This window comes from Phyllostomus discolor, chromosome 9, assembly GCF_004126475.2.
Source record: "Phyllostomus discolor isolate MPI-MPIP mPhyDis1 chromosome 9, mPhyDis1.pri.v3, whole genome shotgun sequence".
Taxonomy (NCBI): domain Eukaryota; kingdom Metazoa; phylum Chordata; class Mammalia; order Chiroptera; family Phyllostomidae; genus Phyllostomus; species Phyllostomus discolor.
Genome location: NC_040911.2, coordinates 47,862,574 through 47,876,902, shown reverse-complemented (window position 1 = coordinate 47,876,902; position 14,329 = coordinate 47,862,574). Strand labels below are relative to the sequence as shown.

At 43.5% G+C, this 14,329-nt stretch overlaps 1 pseudogene; it reads left to right on the top strand.

Annotated features, from left to right (window-relative positions):
* The first annotated feature begins 12,535 nt into the window (after positions 1-12,535).
* On the top strand, positions 12,536-13,505 carry LOC114506018 (annotated as a pseudogene).
* Positions 13,506-14,329: the final 824 nt, after the last annotated feature.

The window sequence follows — 14,329 nt, the reverse complement described above, 5'->3', positions numbered from 1 at the left end:
ATTTCTTTTCAGCCCCTTCTTGCCTGTAAGGTCTCTTTGGAGAAATCAGCTGACAGTCTGATGGGAACTCCTTTGTAGGTTACTTTCCCCTTATCTCTTGCTGCTTCTAGGATTCTCTCCTTCATTTTTACGTTGGCTAATGTAATTATGATATGCCTTGGTGTGTTTCTTCTTGGGTCCAACTTCTTTGGGGCTCTCTGAGCTTCTTGGATTTCTTGGAAGACTGTTCCCTTTGCCAGATTGGGGAAGTTCTCCTTTATTATTTGTTCAAATACGTGCTCAATTTGTTGCTTTTTCCCTTCCCATTCTGGTACCCCTATAATTCAGATGTTGGAACGTTTAAAGGTGTCCTGGATGCTCTTAAGCTTTTCCTCGATTTTTTGAATTCTTATTTCATCATGCTTTCCTGCTTGGTTGATTCTATCTTCCTTCTGGTCCACTGTATTGTTTTGAGACTCAGATTCCTTCCTTTCACTATTGGCTCTCCTCCGCGTATCTTCCTGCATCTCTTTTATGGTAACCTGCATCCTTTCATCTAAATTGTGCCCAAAATCAATCAATTCCATGAGCTTTCTGATCACCAGTGTTTTGAACTGTGCATCTGATAGATTGGCTATTTCTTGGTCGCTCAAAAGGATGAGTCCTGGGGGACTGATCTGTTCTGTTGGAAACATATCTTTCCCTGTCTCTCCTTTTTTTTCCCCGGTCTGGTCGCTCTTGTTACGGTGGGGGGTGGAACCTTAGGTGTTCACCGGGGCTGGGCACCCCAGTTGCTAGATTGTGACATTATATGTGGGGGTGGGGGTGGGAGTGGGGACGGGAGGGAACAATGGCGGTAGTTCTGTTCTCCTGGGCTCAGACCCTTCTCTGGGATCCTGGGCTGTGAGATCTGCCCTGGTCCACAATCGCTGCCTCACTGGGTCCGCCAGCCGCAGGTTGCGTACTCAGGGATCACCGCTGTGTTCTTGCGCCCCAGATGGCTGTCGCGCCGATTTCGTGCCAAATTTTCCCCCGACCTCCGCGCGCCGCCAACCTGCGCCCGTCCCGTGCCTGCTCGGCTCGTCTTCTCCTACCAGACTGGATGTACGGGTCTACTTCAACTTCTTGGCTGTCCGACTTCCATTCAGATAAATCCTCTGTCAGTTCTGGGTGTTATTCTGTCTGTAAATTATTGTTGCTCTAATCTTGGTTGTGCAAGGAGGTACGGTGCCATCCGTACCTCCATCTTGCCTGAAGTCCAGTTTGCATCCAAATTGTACAATGTTTTAATAAAGATTTTTTCCTTCCCCACCAACCTTTGTGTTATGCCTGTGTATAGTGGCAGGAGGCTGAATCCCACTTTGTTAGTAACACAGACACCAGAGGAAAAATTTTTGGAAACATGCCCAAGAAATATTAATTGTAGCTATCTCTAGACGATACAATTGAAGATGATCTGTATTCCCTTTTGTAGTTTTCTGCATTGTTTACATTTTATTTTACAATGTACATGTAATACATCTTTCTCCTAAACTATAAAGCTAGACAAATTATTTTCCATTGTATTAGTAATTTTTGTAGAACTTATGATATTCTAGTTTGCAACAAACTAAAGTAATGCTAGAAAGATGCTACATAATAGAAGTTGAATATTAACTTTTAAAAAAGAATATCTCAATTACATTAAAATTACACTCTTACTTATACTGGTGTTTCATATATTGCTGCAAGGTCTGGTCACCCTCATTATGGAGGGGGAAACTGCATTATTCTGATGGACACAAAACAGCTGAGGTTCCTTTTGGACATAGACTAGCAGCAGCACTTAGAGTCTGAAAAAACCCCCCTCAATTTTAAACTTGCATTTTTTCACAGTTACAAATGGTTGGTTGAGACTCATAGTAAGAAGATTTTCCTCAGCTGTAACCTACTGTGTTGTGTTTTTTAAAAACATGTAATTTGAAAATTAAAATTATCTTGTTCATTTTAGTCTGGCAGTTTCAGAAATTAAATTGTTTAAGATGAAAGTATGTGAGTAAGCACCATGTCTTCTTTTTAATCCTATGGTAGTTTCTAAATTTACTGCTAATATACAAAGAAGCTGGAAATTAGCCTAATACTCAATGGGGCAGAACACTTACTTATCTTGATGAGAAAAATAAAGATACTGTGGGAGCTGCCCAATGTTACATTAAAAATGAGCAAATTGCTTACTGTATGAATTACTTAATTTGGAACTGTATTCACTGTTGTTTGGGTTTACTGTTTTTATTCACACTTTCCACTTTTCAGTGTATGTGGGCCAGCTCACCATTGGCTGATGTGTGGTGCCTCCTGAAGAATTACTGAGGCACAAGTGACTCTCTGTAATTCCCTTCTCTAGAAACAACTGTGCTTTCTGCCATTCGCTGTTTCCTTGTGCCTCACTAACACGCACCATCATGGAATCAACTGCCAGACAGTTTTATCTCATCTCTAGTTGCCAGTGTTTTTAATAGAAATTCCTTTCTTTCAAAAACCCTTTCTTTGAGGTTTGGAATCTGCTTACATTTTAACAGGTTTTCTATTGCTCTGTTTACCTTCTTTCAGAACTGCTAAAAGGACTGAAATAAGCAGGCCTTTTTTTCTCCCTGACACTTAATGTGGGGCTCCACAGGGCTCAGGCAGCCCTCAGCCATCTTCTTCTTTCCTTTCACGCTGTCTTCCCAGGTGATCACATAAGTACCATCTGAGTTTAAGTACCATCTGTGCTGCGGTCTCTCCAAAGTGCATCTTTGCCTCAGACTTCTCCTCTGAGATGTGAACCAACAAGCCCAACTGCCAACTTCTGCAGAGAGACACCACCCTAGACTACAGAGTGGGAATGAAGGTTGTGGGGGCTGGGGGAGCAATGGAAGTTATTTTACTCAATCTTTTCACTTCACAGAGGAGGAACCCTAGGGTAAAAATGATTCAGGGTTGTGTCTACCTGGCATTTTCAGAGAACTGCCAGTTACATTTGTTGGACACATGGCAAAATTAACACGTCTGAACAATTTCTCAATTTGCCGTGCCAAACCAGCTCCCTATTCTTCAGCTTTTCTTATGATCATAGATGGCACCATGATCCCCTAATCACTTAAGCCCAAAACTAGGAATCATACAGGGTTCCTCACTTTCATTACTAATCCATCTGCAAGTCTTCTCAGTTCTGGTGAAACACATCTTGTATGAGTCCACTTCTGTCCATGGCCACCATCCCCACCTTGTCTGGGCTGCGGTCAGTTGGTGCCTGGACCACTATAGCAGCTTTCTTTCACTCCTGCCTGATTCCAGCCTATTTGCCAAAAAGCTGCAAAAGTGACCATGTTAAAGTGCAACTCAAAACCAAAGGGACTTAGAAGGGTGTCTCAAAGGCTCAGAGAAGCAAAGGTGATGGTGAATATGAAGAACCAAGGGGACCCTGGGGGCTGGCAGGTGGGTTGTGAGGAGCTGACAGAACACAAAGTTACAGCCAGGGGAGGCAGGCACCTGTGTGGGGCCTAGCCAGCTTGCCTGAGCCTGAAGCCGGGCCAGTCAGTGCTGCCTCTGTGATGGGGGCTTCAATGCTGGGCCTCGCTGGTCATCGTGACTGTCTAATTAGGGTGCAGTCACCACTGTGTCACTCCCCAGTTATATGAACCTAGACATGGCCCTGAACCCTGAGTTGGGCAATGACACACTTGGATGAATGATCACTGTGCTTCCTTCCAGCTTTGTCTCTTCACCAGCCTGTGACCAGGTCACACTGGGGTTGTGTCTCTCTGTACCTTATACTCGAGGCCATTCCTGGTGGCCAGAACTACTGCTGTTTAGTTACACTGAGGCCCTGGGTGGCCTGATGTATACTTCTGAGGTAACAGTTTTTCTTTGACACTCTCTCACTTTCCCTCTGTACCCTTTTTTCTTCCCTGGCAGCTGTTCTCCTCAGTGAGCCTGGGGTGTGCAGGCTGCTGCTTCACTGTCAGCGACCCTCCTGATTTCCAACACTGTGCCCAAGCCCTGTGTGGGCAAGAGCCAATGCTGCAAACTTCTCTCCTCCTGCTTTCATTAACACTCACTCTTCGTCATGAAAAGGACCTGACTGACTTTCCCATTGTATGTCCAGAGTACAAACAAACAAACAAACAAATCCCCTCCCCCCACTCAGCAGAAATCTACAAGGAGCAGAAATCAGGAGTGGAGAGGACAACAAAACTCTGAGTGCTGGAAAATAGAAGGAAAAGTGGGAACTGGCTTAGCAGACTAGAGAAAGTAAAAAACTATGCCACCCATGGGGGATGTTTAGAGAAGCTAGATTCAGAAAAGAAGACACAAGAAAATAAGGAAAGCCTTAGGAATTGTGAGTGTCAGGAACCTTGCAAAATGGAAGCAAGTGGAGCGGAGAATAGGGCTGTTGGAAAATCTGTGTAGGAAACAATCCTACATGCCGCCCCCACCCCACGTAACTGAGTGACTCCCTCCCCTCAGCAGACTATCGTCTTACTTTCAGAGGAGCAGAACCAGGGGAAAAGAGGGTGACGAGACAAAAAAGTATGTACTGATTGATGAGAACCTAAGCTCCCTTCCCCCATGTAACTTCAAGGTGTTCACAGCCAGACCCACACCTCCCAGGGTCCTCCTTGGGGAATGTGACCATAGCAAGAGAAAACATCTAATGATGCTGGTAATTGTGGGTCCTGAAATGCAGTGGTTAACTCCACGCAATGCACAGTGAAGCCTAAGAGTTAATAAATAATTTCCCCTCCACATACACACACATATAGAGCTTCTAGTGAAAGTTTTTCAGTGCCTCACCCTTAAAGAAGATAGCCAAAGATCAGCAGACATGTGAGAAACCCCCTTCCACATGAAAGACAGAAACTAAGACATAAAATAAGGAACTCAGAGGAGACAGTGACAACACAGGAAACAGAGTATAAGTTTTTTTAATTATAATTTAAATCTTCATATTTCCATGCATCAAGGATAATGGGTTCATCCTTCATCAGGAGATGGTAAAACTCTGATAGAGGAATTAAAAATTGAATAGAAGGGTTGGATAATAAAGTGATGATAAAATCTCTCAGAATTTAGAACAACAACAAAATATGTAATATAGGAGAAAAATAAGAAAATTGAATGGTTATTCCCAGAGGTCCCACAAATAGACATTTGAGTACCATTGACTAGAGAGAATGTATGGGAGAAAACCATCAGAAAAACGATTTATCAGAATTGAAAGATAGGAGTATTGAGCTTCAAGGGTTCATTGACTAATCAACACAGTGTGTGAGGGACTTCTAGTCAAGATGGAGGTGTAGGTAGACATGCTTTGTCTTCTCATGGAACCATAGGAAAGATTACAACTAGATCTCAAAACAAATAACACCCAGAACTGTCAGAAAATCGAGCTGTATGGAAGTCTGACAACCAAGGGTTTAAAGAAGACACATTCATCCAGATGTGTAAGAGGGGCAGAGTCATGAAGGTAGATGGAGAGGCATGGAGGGCAGTGACAGCAGAAGAATGGGTGGTCCCACATTCACATGTTGTGGATAAAAATTGGGAGGGATACTTTCAGAGTGAGTGATCCCAGCCCCAGGCCAGACTGCACAGCCTAGGGTTCCAGTACCAGGAAGATAAATCCCCATAACTTCTAGTTGTAAAAACCAGTAGGGGTTGGGGCAGTGGAAGAAATTGATGGATTTTCAGGAGACTCCATTTGAAGGACCTGCACAGATTTAGAACATATGCAAACCCTCCTACTCTGGAATACACCACCAGGGCAACAGCTGGAAGGACACCAGTCATATATGGTGGGTAAAGTGACTGGAAACAGGGTGAGTGCCCCACAAACCTCCAGAAGCCAAGGCAGTGGCATTGTCCCCTCTCTAAGCCGTCTGCCCACACAGAGCCACAAAGTGGTGATGCGTGTTGCCCCTCCCTGGCGATTACCTAAGGCTCTGCCCCACACAATTTACAGGTGCCTTTCCTGTAATAGGCCACTCTACTAAAACAAGGAGTCAAAGCACCTCTACCTAATACATAGAAACAAATACAAGGAGGCTGCCAGATTGAGGAGACAAAGAAATATGGCTCAAATGTAAGAAGAGAATAAACCCCTAGAAAAAGAGCTAAATAACATGGAGATAACCAATCTATCACACGCAGAGTTCAAAATACTGGTGATCAGTATATGCAAAGAACTCATTGAGTATGGCAACAACATAAAAGAAGTAAAGATTACATTAAATGAAATGAAGAAAAATCCACTGAGAGACAACAGCGGAGGGGATGAAGCTGGGATTCATATCAATGATTTGGAACATAAAGAAGAAATAAGCATTCAACCAGAACAGAAAGAAGAAAAAAGAATTAAAAAAATGAGGATAGTATAAGGAACCTCTGGGACATCTCCAAACATACCAACATCCAAATCATAGGGATCCAGAAGAAGAAGAGGAAGAGCAAGAAATGAAAGCTTATTTGAAAAAATAATGAAAGAAAATTTCCTAATTTGGTGAAGGAAGTAGACATACAAGTCCAGAAAGCACAGAGAGTCTCAAACAAATTGGACACAAAGAGGACCACACCAAGACACATCATAATTAAAATGCCAATGGTTAAAGATAAAGGCAGACTCCTAAAAGCAGCAAGAGAAAAGTAGAAAGTTACCTATAAAGGTGTTCCCATAATACTGTCAATTGATTTCTCAAAAGAAACTTTCCAGGTAAGGGTGGATTGGCAAGAAGTATTCAAAATGATGAAAAGCAAGGGCCTACAACCAAGATGACTCTATCCAGCAAAGTTTTCATTTAGAAAGGAAGGGCGGATAAAGTGCTTCCCAGACCAGGTAAAGCTAAAGGAGTTCATCATCACCAAGCCATTATTACATGAAATGTTAAGGGACTTATCTAAAAAAAAAAGAAGATCAAAACCATGACCATTAAAAAGGCAATAAACTCATAACTATCAACAACTGATCCTTAAAAAACAAACTAAGCAAACAAGCAGAACAGGAACAGAATCATAGAAATGGAGATCATTTGGAGGATTATCAGTGAGGAACAGGAGGGGGAAGGATGAGGGGAAAGGTGCAGGGGTTAAGAAGCATAATTGGTAAGTACAAAACAGACAGGGGGATGTTAAGAACAGTATAGTAAATGAAGAAGCCAAAGAACTTATATGCATGACCCATGGACATGAACTATGGTGGGGGGGTAGGAATGGGGGTTACCAGATGGAGGGGGGCAAAAGGGAAAAAATTGGACAATTATAATAGCATAATCAATAAAATATACTTAAAAATGTATGAAAAAAGATCCATGCAAAGTCATTTAGCATTAAATTTCAGAACACTAAGAAAAACAATAGAAAACCTCTAAATAAAAATCTGGTAATAGAAAGAAGGATCAGGAGTCATAGATGGCAAGAGACTTTGCAAAAGCAACACTGGATATTGGAAAAACAATGAAGAGTGCCTATTTGATTCATAGGAAAATAATTCCCAGCCCAGAATTCTATTATCTACCCAAATTATTGATCAAAAATGAGGGTAGGGAAAAGACATATTAGATGTGCAAGGTCTCAAATTTTACTCTCCATGTGTTCTTTTCCTGAAAGCCCCTGGAAGAGGTCCTTCATCAGGTATGAAAGTGTGCCCAGAGGGGAAGGCCTGGGGCCTGCAAGGGGTCCAGCAGGGCAGCACCAGGAAAGGCACATGACCGGCAGGCCCTCTGGTTAGAACAGGACAGGGGAATCCGAGAAGGAGGTCCTATAAAAAGGATGAAATTGATAAGATTATCTGAAGTATTGCAACGTGCTGAGAGATTATATGCATATGAATGGTAGAGAATTGAGGTTAAATGAAAAATATATACAAAGAAAACAACAAGAGTTACAACAATAAAATGGTAAAAGAAAAATTAACTAGTGTGCATATATGGCTCAGCTGTGAATAGTATTTGTCATGAGAATGTGAACCTTTGTGTGCAAGCGCACATGCACATATATATATTTTTGTGGGTTGGGTAAAAAGGAACTATATCTTCACTTCTGTAATAGAAACTGATAAGCACTATCTAAAAGCTAAGAGAAAGCTCCAGAAATCACAACACCCACATTTTATTTAGAATTATGATTGCAAAGAAGAGAAGAAGCTAAAAGAGCGGTTGACTTTGTGGAGTCAGAACTGGCAGTGGGGAAAGGCTGGAGAGGGGGACTTTTGTGTTGTTGTTATAAGCCTTATACACCATTTGGCTTATAAAGTGTTTTGGCTTTTTAAAGTGTTTTATGAACTTTAGTCAGAAGGGAGGAGAGAAAGAAAGAAAGGAGGGAGGAGGGAAGGATGTGTAAATTAGTTTATGTTAAGATAATTATGATCTATAACAGCTTAACACATTACCGTTCCCAAGAGCACTTGTGTTTTAAAAAGTGACAAGAAAATCTGTTTACACTGTAACCCAAGAAAATGAATCAGGCCCCATGAGAAGTGAATGGGGGATACGTGGGGAATACTTGTGGGAGCCGTGTGCACTGAGGAGATTACCCAGCACCTTGTAAACCACGCATGGAAGAATGGGCAGAACTTGGATAGCTGGAGAAAAAGGGAAGTGATTCCAGAAGTGAGAGAACTAAGGAAGCCTTAGGGATCTCCACACCTCTGCAGCCTGGCGTACAGTGGGTGATCACTGGGCAGATGGAGCCAGAGCCAAGCCCGAGAGTGGGAGGTTCAGGGAAGCACCTGGCCTGGCCGGGGAAGAGGACTAGTGTATAGACAGGAAAAAGTTGGAACTGTATTCATTTGCTTGTGTGTGTTTTGTTTGGGCTTGGGTGTAGGTACCTATTATGAAGGGCCTGGGAGTTTGAACTCAGGAGCAAGAGGTTTTGCTGACTCACCAAGAACAGGGCGGTGATGATCTGGGGGAAATTCTGAGTCCTTTCCTGACTCACGTGTCTTGTGCGGAAGATATGGGTAAGATAAGTATTCTCAGATATTACTTGTAAAATTGCCAATGGGTATATCATTTTGGAAAGTAATATGATAATAGAGGCCTATAAAATGTTAATACCCTTTCAAGCAGCCATTTTATTTCTGGGTCTGTATCCTGAAGCAATAATTCCAAATCCAGACAGATTTTGGCACGAAGACTCACCCCGAGGTGTTATTTATAATGCAAGGAATAAGAAATAATCTTGGTTTACATATTTGCTTCTTTTTTGTGCATTTTTAATAACATAAGTGTATGTCTGTGCCTTTTTGTCTATGTTACAGTTGTTGAGCTGCTAGTAAAATGATGTTTATAAAGAATTTGTTAACATGGAGATACTGTGTTAAGTAATAGGAAAAATTAAATAATATATCTATAATTATCACAGCCTATTTTCAAAAACTATGACAAGACAGAAAAACTAAAAGCAATACAATGAAATAGTAACAGCAATAGATATGAGTTGTTTTCTTTCTATTTTCATGCTCTTTTTCAAATTTATATAATAAACACAAATTGCTTTATAACTGAAAGTATAATAAATGCTTGGAAGCAAAGGTCCTATAACATTGACAGATTTATATCATTGAAACAAGGTAATATACAACCTCTTCAGAAATATTCCAAGATTTGAAGTCCTTTCTAACATATTTAGCTACTTTTGTTTCTGAGCAGCTATATAAAATATTGAATTTAAAAATTAATCACAACATCTCTAGCTACAGGATTACTGTGTATGTCAAGTTCCTCTGCATGTTCTCTGCTAGCGAATAGCTTTTTCCCAGTGGTTCAAAAAATTACTATACTATTCCTTTTAAATCATTTGATAAAAATTTGTATTAGATTTTCTCCAGGCTACACTTTGGTCGTAATTAGCAAACCCAGCTGTCATTCAAACTGAAATACTTCGGGTCCAAAGGCCGCAGAGCCTGTTCGCGGCAGGTGCTGCGCACATCTCCCTGAGAACAAGGTAGCGTCGGGCGAGTGGGAGGCCTGTAGACAGTGCATTCTAGAGCCGACACTGAGCTGCTCTGACAGAAACATTAAAACGAGGAGAGATCTGATACATTCTACTGAAATTTCTTTTCCTAAAGGTAGCCAGGCTCCAGGCCTTGAGAACTGTTGAAAATTCTGAAATGTCTCATATCTATTGTTACTGTTTTCTTGTCACTCCGAAAAGGCTAGATGTTTTTTTCTCCTTGCCTCACCAGGAAATTGGTTGTGTAGGATTGTGGTAGACAGATAAATATGTTATTCTTAAAGCTTTAGAGATTTCCCGGAGCGTTATCAGCTTTAAACCTGCCCTCCTCTTTACCTGGTCTTTACATATTATTCACATTTCCCTACTCAGAAAGGTGCTACAAACACTTATCCAGAGCTGTGTGAAGGAATGGTTTTCACTGATCATAAATAAGTATTTGTCCCAAGGTGCAATTCAGCAGCAGTGCTGATACATACGTTGAGAAAAAAGCTGGGTACCGCGCATTTCCAGGTAACTAATACTGCTCAGAACCACAAGGTGGCTCTGTAGCCACAGCAAAGGTTTTGTTAAATCCCAGAAACTTTCCCGCTAAGAATCTTCAACTTGCGGCTAATACTCATCAGACCTGTATGTGGCACTGTTGGTGGTGACAACTACTCCATCCTGGATAAGTTTTGTGATTTTTCCTTTTCACTTAGTGATTTCTTAATTCATTACTTAGGTGACTTTAATGTTTTAACAATCAGGATACCGACACTATATAAAAGCATATCTGTAAATAGATATTTTTTACATGGCTATTTCAGGCACTACCATCTTTTTCTTATAAACTTTGTTTAATGGGGGAAAGATAAGCTGTGCTTAAAGATCACAGAACATTTTTTTTGTCCTATAAGTCCCCAAGAAGATATTTCTCATTGCAATTTTCAAAGTGGATTGGTTTGTGCTATTAATAGTCAAGAAACACACTGTTCCTTATAGCCCGACTCAACCAATTAGCACTTAATTCAAGGTCTCAAGGGCACGCAATTCATGGGGGCTTAGGTAGCTCTCCGAGTCCCTCATGGAGAATAGCATGTTCCTGAACAAACTGGGTGCAGTGCTGCGGTAGTATAAGTGGTTGTGTTTGTGTAGGTTGTTCTTTGATCCAAGGCATGACAATGGCATCTAAGACATTTTTGTTCGGTCCAATAGAGTTGCAGAGTATAAAGCATGAGCCTAGGGGACTTTCAGACCGAGAGGGTAGGTGGTCATCTCTCTAAGTAGATGTGACCTGAGAAATTCTGAAAGGACTCACCATACCTTCTCCACAATCCTACCTTGGCAGTGGCCAGCAAGGTACTCAGAGCCAACTGAGACAGATGCAAGCTGGGGCACCTTAGAATCACATCATGTGGTTCTGATGTATGGATTTATATTGTAGGGTGGGGACAGAGAATGATGTTTGATGCCTCCCCGACCATGGTGATGTTCAGGTGCAGACAGGATAAAGAACCAATGGGTTAGTGACTTAACTGGACAGAGGGTACTGGAGCAGGAGACACACCTGTCACCCCCTTCCTACTTAGCACCTTGCCAGTATTTGAGAGATTGCCCCACAGCACCTCAGACTGCCCAGAAAACAGAAAGAACAGGATTTGTAATAGTAGTTTGAGGTTATCGGAGACAGGCAAGGTAACTTCTACAGAAAATGTTGGGCCCCATCTAGCTCTGAGTGTGGGGCAAGGAGAGAGAGAAACAATGCCAACAGTTGGGATCATCAGTACACTGGGTGCCTCCACTGGTGCTACTGCGTTTAATCTCATCACTGCCCTGCAAATTGGGTATCGCCCCCATTTACCACAGATGAAGGTGAGCATCCCTTGGTGATTCTCTGTTTTGCCCAGTCACACAGGAACAAAGCGAAGAGGTGACTCCTCCACAGAAAGCAAGCCCAGGATGAAAGGAAGATGAAGCCTGGAGAAGACAGGTGGTGAAACAGAGACTGGCACCAGTCAGCAAAGGGGTGTCGGGCTCCAGCAACACCTAGCATCAGTGCACAGACTTGGAAGCAACTTCATCCCTGAGAGCAGCAGCCCCCACTGTGCCTGGAGCCCTGGCCTAGTTCCTAGTGTCCGGGTTCCCATTTTACAGATAGAGAGATTGGGTCTCTGAGAAGTTAAGCAGCTCCCCCAGGCTGCCGCAGGGAGAGCAGTTAGGCGAGGATGTGGCCTCACGTGCCACACTGGACATCCTTGCTCCCTCCCTGCAGTGCTCTGAGATCATTTCCCTCTGGAAGCCTTTCTCCTTCACCTTCTGGATGCTTTGCTTTGCAGGTGCTCTTAGCACCTTCAGTCTCCACCCTTCCACTGGCTGGCTGTCTGAACCCCGATTTTCCCCAGGGCCTGTCAGAGGGGGCCCTGCCCACTCTATACCCCCAGGACCACAGGGCCCAGAAGTGGGGTCAGCATTAGCCTGCTCTCTAAGCTGTTTCTGTAGAATTACCAACTTCCCACCTTCAAAAATCTCTGCTCACAGCTTTCCACACTACCAAAGGCAGGGCTGGTATGGCCTTGTTCTCAGTTCCCACGTAACTTAAAGGGAAATGTACACAACGTCCAGAGGCCTGGAAGTCCTGCAAATAAAGGAGGAGGATGTTCTCAAATTCCTTGCGGCAGGAATCCACTGAGGTGGCACTGACCTTGACTTCCAAATGGAATAGGACATCTACAAAAGGAAAAGCGATGGCATCTACATCATAAATCTGCATAGAACCTGGGAGAAGTTCACTGCCAGACCATCCTGTTGTTGCCATTGAGAACCCCGCTGATGTCACTGTCACATCGTTCAGAAACACTGGCCAGTGAGCTGTGCTGAAGTCTGCTGCTGCCACTGGAGCCACTCCCACTGCTGGCCACTTCCCTCCCGGCACCTTCACTGACCAGATCCAGGCAGCCTTCCGGGAGTCCAGACCTCTGGTAGTTACTGATCCCAGGGCTGACCACCAGCCTCTCACCGAGGCATTGTATGTTAACCTGCCCACCATCACTCTGTGTAACACAGATTCTCCTCTAGGCTATCTGGACATTGCCATCCTTTGCAACAACAAAGGGGGCCACTCAGTGGGTCTTATGTGGTGGATGCTGGCCTGGAAGTTCTGCGCACGTGCAGCAACATCTCCTGCAAATACCCATGGGAGGTTACACCTGATCTCTACTTCTACAGAGACCCTGGCAAGATTGAGAAGGAAGAGCAGGCCGCTGCCGAAAAGGCTGTGACCAAGGAGGAATTTCAGGGTGAATGGACGGCTCTGGCTCCCAAATTTACTGCGACTCAGCCCAAGGTTGCTGACTGTCTGAAGGCGTGCAGATGCCCTCTGTGCCAACTCAGCAGTTCCCTATTGAAGACTGGAGTGCTCAGCTGCCACAGAAGACAGGCCTGCAGCACCCACTGCGCAGGCCCCGGAATGGTTAGGAACAGCTACAGAGTGGTCTTAAGCTGGTCTTTCACAAACTTAACAGAATGGAAATAAAGTTGATGGAAAATAAACAGTTTCCAAAAGCCAAAAAAAAAAATCTCTGCTCACAGAATCTGCTATTTATTTTTTCACTTGCCTATACCCTTTGTGTGCTGAGGCTCTGGCATTCTCTACCTATCAAAAGTCCCACATTCCCTGAGTGAGCTCACTGTCTCCAGTGTCCCTGTGCCCTGAACTCCAGTGACCTCAGTCTTGATTCCACATGAGTCACATGCAATATTATGGACATTTCTAATACCTGGTTGGCTCCAACTCTGAAGATCTTAAACTCCACTGCTCCCTCTCAGATCCTTTAAGCTGGTAGTTCTCAAACTTTAGGGTATATCAGAGTGTCCCAGAGGGCAGTTAAATATAGCTGGCTAGGCCTTCCTCCCAAAGATTTTTATTCATGAGGTCTAAGATGGAGCCTGTGAATTTGCAGGTTCCACCTGAATTATGATGCTGTTGCTGCTGACACCTGGAAAGCTCTGCTTTGAGCCCTTCTCAGCCCTGAGAGCATGTTCGTATCACCCAGGGAGCCCTACAGACCAGCTATGCTCAGGCTCCACCCTAGGCTAATTATACCAGAATCTCTAGGGATGGGGCATTTCCATACCTTTAAAACTCCCAGGTGATTTGCAGGTACAGTCAGCATGGAGATATATTGCTCTAAGTGTCTCCAGCCACATCTGTTTCCTCAGTCCTTGCCACGCTTAGCAAAATTGCAGTCTCAGATCAGCCCAACTTTGTGCTTCTAAGCCTGGGCTGCTGAACATGCACAATCACAGGGATTCGGACCATTACAAGAGTAGAGCTTCTGCTCTCCGCTGGGTACTCAGTGCTGCTCAGCAGTCTTTTGACGGGTCCCTTGTCAGCTCTCTC